Source organism: Xenopus laevis, chromosome 9_10L (genome assembly GCF_017654675.1).
Source record: "Xenopus laevis strain J_2021 chromosome 9_10L, Xenopus_laevis_v10.1, whole genome shotgun sequence".
Taxonomy (NCBI): domain Eukaryota; kingdom Metazoa; phylum Chordata; class Amphibia; order Anura; family Pipidae; genus Xenopus; species Xenopus laevis.
This window is the reverse complement of record NC_054387.1, coordinates 91129594-91135921: the sequence shown is the minus strand read 5'-3', so window position 1 is coordinate 91135921 and position 6328 is coordinate 91129594. Positions and strand designations below refer to the sequence as shown.

General features: G+C 37.1%; 1 long non-coding RNA gene across 2 annotated transcripts in view; it reads left to right on the top strand.

Annotated features, from left to right (window-relative positions):
- The first annotated feature begins 698 nt into the window (after nt 1-698).
- The window catches only part of LOC108701463, a 28128-nt gene continuing 22498 nt past the window's right edge, over nt 699-6328 (top strand). For both annotated transcript variants that reach the window (XR_001933180.2, XR_005964145.1), the window contains exon 1: nt 699-788. This is a non-coding gene — a long non-coding RNA (uncharacterized LOC108701463). The remainder of the gene's footprint in view (nt 789-6328) is intronic.

Sequence of the window (6328 nt, the reverse complement as noted above, 5' to 3'; positions counted from 1 at the left end):
AGATATAGAAGAAGCAGGTATTACAGTTAGAGACACATAAGGGGGTTACAATACGGCATTCGGTGTCAAAGGTGGTGCTTGTCACACAGATTTCATGATGTTGGGAGGCAAAGAGAGGGTATTATTATCATTATTATTAATAGCACGTATTTATAAAGCACCATTATGTTCTGCAGTACTGTACAATAAATAGGAGTACAGGTATGGCATCCATCATCCAGAAACCCATTATCCAGAAAGCGCTGAATTATGAAAAGACCATCTACCATAGACTCCATTTTATCCAAATAATCCAAATTTTTAAAAAGGATATCCTCTGTCCTCTGTAATTATAACACATTGCCTTGTAATTGATCCAAACAAAGATATAATTGATCCTCATTGAAGGCAGAACAACCCTACTGGGTTTAATTAATGTTCAAATGTAATTTTAGTAGACTTAAGGTATGAATTATGGAAATATCTGGAAAACTCCTGATCCAAAGGATTCTGGATAACAGGTCCCATACCTATATACACTAAACATATAGATTACATAGACAAACACAAATCATAACTAAAGGTTAAAGAGAGCCCTGCTCAAGGAACTATGATCCGGTAACTGGAAAACAGTTTGACGGGAGATATCATCTCTTATTCCCATGTGTACAGTAGTCCTGAGTGGGTTAATTTTCCTAGAAAGTCTCACCTGGGGAATAATTAGCAGGCTGGTCTCAGAGTGAGAGTTAGGAGCTGAGTGGGGATCTGCCTTCTGTGTGGAACAACTGGGAAAAAAGGACATCAAAAAGGTACAGCCTCTGTGGAATTATATATATATTTTTATTATAATCAGATGTGAATTCTAATAGGGACAATACCCTGTGTATTAGTTAAAAGCCCAAGTGTGGCAAAGGGTTTGTTTTATATTATTTTGTTAATGCACCTGTTTGCTCACAGAGTCTAGCAATGTGAATAATGGACTTTAACCTGCTGTCTGTTTATGTAATCCTGTTCACAGAGTTTACAATCTAAAACGGTACATTCATTTTACAATAAACAAGTTTCACTGATGATGACACAAATGATATCGCTAATCATCCATTATAACGGATGACATTACTAAGCAACATTTATAAGGATATAATATACAGGATATTAATGGCTCCTGTGTATTATACATTAATAAAGAGAATGACCATTGTGGAAATATGACATAATATTGAGAAGTGCAACCTTATCATTAATCTGTCTGCATATAAATATGGGAAATTTAGTGTCTGTTTTTCATGCCCTTGTAATATGTTTACAAAGTAAAAGTGTGTAGCAATTAAAAGTGTGTAGCATCATTCACTATAAGTAGGCCTGAGTTTGTGGAAAGGCCATCTAGGCCCGGGCCAAGGGTGGCAGGATTTTAGGGGGGAGGCATGCTGCCCAACCACACCCACATTGGTTCAAAATCACTGGGGATGCGCTGGAGATACAGTAATTTTTTAAATTCCCATGCACCAATCCCCATTGCTTTGGTCCATTGGACGAATAAAGGGGAGGGGACAGGGGCGACGAATGCCAGTGGGCCTAGGGGTGCCCACTATGTAAATCCGGCCCTGACCATAAGTTTGGTTTGTTGCAAGCAGAAGCAATTTATCTTTGTTATTTAAATTGTTTTAAATGCACACCCTAAGCCTCTATATAAAGTATGGGACCTGTTATCCAGAATGTTTGGGAACTGGGGTTTTCCGGATGAGGGGGCTTTCCATAATTTGGATCTCCAAATCTTAAGTCTACTAAAAAAACATTAAAACATTAAATTCAGAAGGATTGTTTTGCTCTATAAGGATTAATTGTATCTTAACTGGGATCAAGTAAAAGGTACTGTTGCATAGAAAAAGAAAATCATGTTAAAAAACGTGAATTATTTTATTAACATGGAGTCTATGGGAGATGGCCTTCCTGTAATTCTTATCTTTCTGGATAATGGGCTTCCAGATTCCATACCTGTAATTTTTTTTCATAATTAACAAAATTGTAATTCTTGGTAACTTTCCAATAATGTCCAATGGTTTTAATATTATTTGTAAATCAATTTGTTATTGTCTGTTTTTATTGTATGCCTTTCCTGTTCTGACTCCTGAAACAATGCCACCGAAGTCAGCTGTTTAACAGACTTCGAGGAGAACTGCATTGTTTCAAAAATCAGAAGCAGAAAACAGAAAGGAATACACAAATACTGCTTCCTGCTGCAACTGCCTTTGCAAATCTGAAAATATCTAAATGATTGTGCACTGGAAAGGTGCATAGAATTCCAATTTATTTCATTGTGCAAAACCAGTGAAGATCCCCTTTCTGGACACTAAAAGTGATACACTGGATTTTATAAGCTCGGACATTTTTAAAGTTTAGTTTGACATATTAATATGCCTGGTCCTCTGTCCTTATGACTGGTGATGGTAGTATACCAAAGAAATATTGTAAATCATCAAGCCTCTGCAGCAGTCCGTTCCTATCAGATAAAGAGATGTCTGCTGTCTCCTTTTCTTTCTCTTTGTGCCATCTCTCTTCCTTCTCGCAGAGTAAAATGATACTTATCCTGCTGTTCTCCTGTAACAATGACTGGAGTAAGTGAAGCAAGCAAACAATGAAGCCAGTAAGGAGCATGCTGTTCCCCAATGCTATATGAGGGGTTCATCGACCCCGTCAGTGTGGGTAAATGAAGAGCCCTGCACCATCCAGTTTTCCAGCTGATTGGAAAATCAAGTAGCTTATTGTTGTGAAAACCTTTTCCTTGCCTCTATGACCAGTCTAGTAAGTCCCTGCTTTGTTCTCTACCTAATGGATGTTTTCCACTGTCTGCATCCTATTAATGTATAATGTCTTTATCCTGCGACAGACAAAGGAATCAGTCAATTTCACAGCCAGTGAGCTGCAGCAAAGTGAAAGCACCTAGCCATGGAGCATCATATCTTTATTGTTTTGAAACAACTTATATTTCTGTTCAGCAGATATATTAAAAAATCTATCATATACTGTATATCACTGACCATTTGCAAAAGCAGGGAGTCAAGGGTGCAGAAAGGCATTCATTATAGTCTCTTCACAATCACATTTTTTTTTTTTTAAATGGGCGTTGGTCTGGGCAGTCTCCCCTTCAAAAGCCGCATATGCAGGTGGCGGGGGAGGATCTAGTCCAGATTGAAACCAAGGTTTTAAATTTTGATCACAGTTTAACAGGTTAGGGACCGCCGTATGGGGTTTACCTTGACGCATATCACTGACAGTTTATAACACACACTATGGATGGTTATTTATTTCTAACTGAAGATGAAGGTTGTCACGTCACTAGATGTCTAAGTATGTGCACTCCTACTTTCTCACTTGTCACTTCCCTTTTGGCGGGTAATGGGGGCATTTAAAGTTTGTTTGTTTGTATGAACAATTTTTAGTTCCTGAAGACGGCTCTAGCGGTTGAGCCGAAACGTTGATCAATAAAACCTTTTTTTTTATTTCATATAAAGTCCTGTTGGTGCAGTTTCTCTTTTGACTATATAGATATATATATATACTTGAGTATAGAGCTATGAAAAGCATACATATATAGACACAGGCATGTAGATACTGATCTGCAGTGGTGCACAGTGGGAATTTGCTTTAATACTGTGAAAACCCAGTGACTGGTCTTGCATTGAACCATATCACCTAGCTTTACTGCCGATCACAGAATAATCTATTCATCTGTGCTCACATGCATGACAGCTTTGTGCCTTTGCCTTCTCACCAATGAATGTACATTTGTGCTGCATGCCAACACAACTGAATACAATGCAATGCATGCCATCAATAAATATAAGCTCTCAGAGACAGCAGTCTTGCAAGACTTAAACTAGACGCAAACCATTGCCTTTTAAAGTAATTTTCGTTCATCTGTGATATCTGATAATTCAATCCATTAGCAACAACAACAAATCAAACACAAAAAAGGCGCACTTCTTAAGGATAAAACTGTTTCTGGTGACCGTATTCCCCTTATTCGGGTAACTATAAAGCTCATGGCAGAGCTGCGACTATAGAAGCTGTGCTAAATCAGTACTTTAGTGAAGACTGAGAACAAACACATATATTTCTGATAATATTACAAACTGCTGAGACAAAGCAGAGAGTTTAAAGCTCTCTTGTATAGCTGACGTACGTTTCTAGCCATCACTGTTCTATTAATGTATATCTTATAGAGTTTCCGAGTGATAGATTAGGGAATTAAATGTTTACTCGAGACACTGACAGCCCTGCTTGCTAGTGGTCAATGGGGATTGAAACTGGAGAACTATGTATTAAGAAAAATGTATTGGATGCAAGAGGCCATTTATTATCCCAAATGCACATACCCCAAAGTCATAACAAGTGACATGTCCTGCAAATAAAACTAAATCATTGTTTGGATGGATTATCTCTAAAAAATCCATGAAAAAAATAACGCAAACAATTGCTTATGTGTATTATTTCGCTTCCATACAACCAGTTCTTTGTTTCGGTATGATGTTCCCATTTATCCTTTTCCAAGGTAAACAAAAAAATGTGAAAAATATTCCCAGAGCCATTCCACTCATCTCATTGCGCTGCCTTTTATTCCTTAGAAAAGAAGGAAATATCAAAATCACAAAAGAATCTGGTCAAAACGATTTGCAAAGGTTTATAAAGAAAACTGCAGGTTGTCTCTCTCCATATGCTATTATGCAGAATTACTTTATCTGTTTTTCACAAATATTATGCTGAAGGTAAACATTTGCTTAACGTTAATGTTTTTTATTTTATCCAAATAATCCAAGTTTTTAAAAATGATTTCCTTTTTTCTCTGAAATAGAAAGACAGTACTTTGCACTTGAACCCAGCTAATAAATAGTTAATCCTTATTGGAAGCAAAACCAGCCTATTGGGTTTGTTGAATGTTTACATGATTTTCTAGTAGACTTAAGGCTTGAAGATCCAAATTATGGAATTTATCTGGAAAATCCCGGGTCCCAAGCATTCTGGATAACAGGTCCAATACCTGTACACCATGTATACACTTTTTGCCCTGTTTTGAGGCATAGCACTTTGCTGAGTTTTATAAATAAGCCCTTAAAGGCACAGACAATTGGGACATTTGGCATAACTAGTGTACTCCAGGCCTCTTCAGAGGAGCCTGGTACACAGCAATCCCTACCCACCCGCCCCCTCCTACTCTTCTGCCCCCCGCTGGCCCATTCTCTTGCCTCTCTGAGTCCTCCCTCCATGGAGTCTCCATTCAAAAGTAGGCAAGTGGGTCCAAGGTCCATGACCCCCTGTCCCTCCCTGTGGGGTGTGCTTACTGGATCCAAAGTTCCCTTCCCATGGACCAGTGGCAAAACATATGCACTATAGTAGCCCAAACTTGCCCCCCAGTGTACCTGTTTTTCCCCGTGTACCTGTTCCTAATGGATTTGTTTAGCTGCTACAGGCTGACACATTGATTGAGTGTGGTGTTTGGATCCTAAAAGAGGATCTTGATTAGTGATTGGGAATATAAGCATTTCGCTAAGGGGGCAGTAACTTCTAGTTACACAAGTAATTGGCATGTTTTACAAAGGCAAATTATACCTTGTGGAGAACAGAGACCACTGAATTGTAAGAGAGTAAGGTGCATGGGCGATCAAAGGGACAATTCACAAATATGGCCATGTCAAAGAAATTCCTTCAAGCCTCATTTGTCTGAGCTATTGACCCATGATAGGGTGATTAATAGCAGTTTTGAAAAAAAAAATATAGATATACTGTTTAATATACAAATATACACACACAAACACGAGCAATGAATATCTTGTAAATGATATCCTTATAAACAGTGCTTAGTGATGTCATCGGTTATTAGAGCTTAGATATGTAATTTCTGTCACATGGCTTACTGAAACTTTTGTATTATAATAATGCACCCCCTGTTTCAAAATGTAAGGATATTAGAAGTCATCTTGGAGTTCCACGACCATAGAAACTTGGCCTTCAGCCTTGTGCTTTTACATGGTCATGGAATTTATAATATCCTTATTTATATATATATATATATATATATATATATATATATATATATATATATATATATATATATATATATATATATATATATATATATATATATATATATATATATATAGATATGGTATAGGATCTATTATCCTGGGGTTTTCAGTATAAGGGATCTTCCTGTAATTTGGATCAACATACTTTAAATAACAACCAATATGGACTCACCAATATGGACTCATACAGCTTAGTTTGGATCACATACAAGGCACTGTTTTTTTATTACAGAGAAAATTAAAATAATTTTTAAAAATAAGAATTA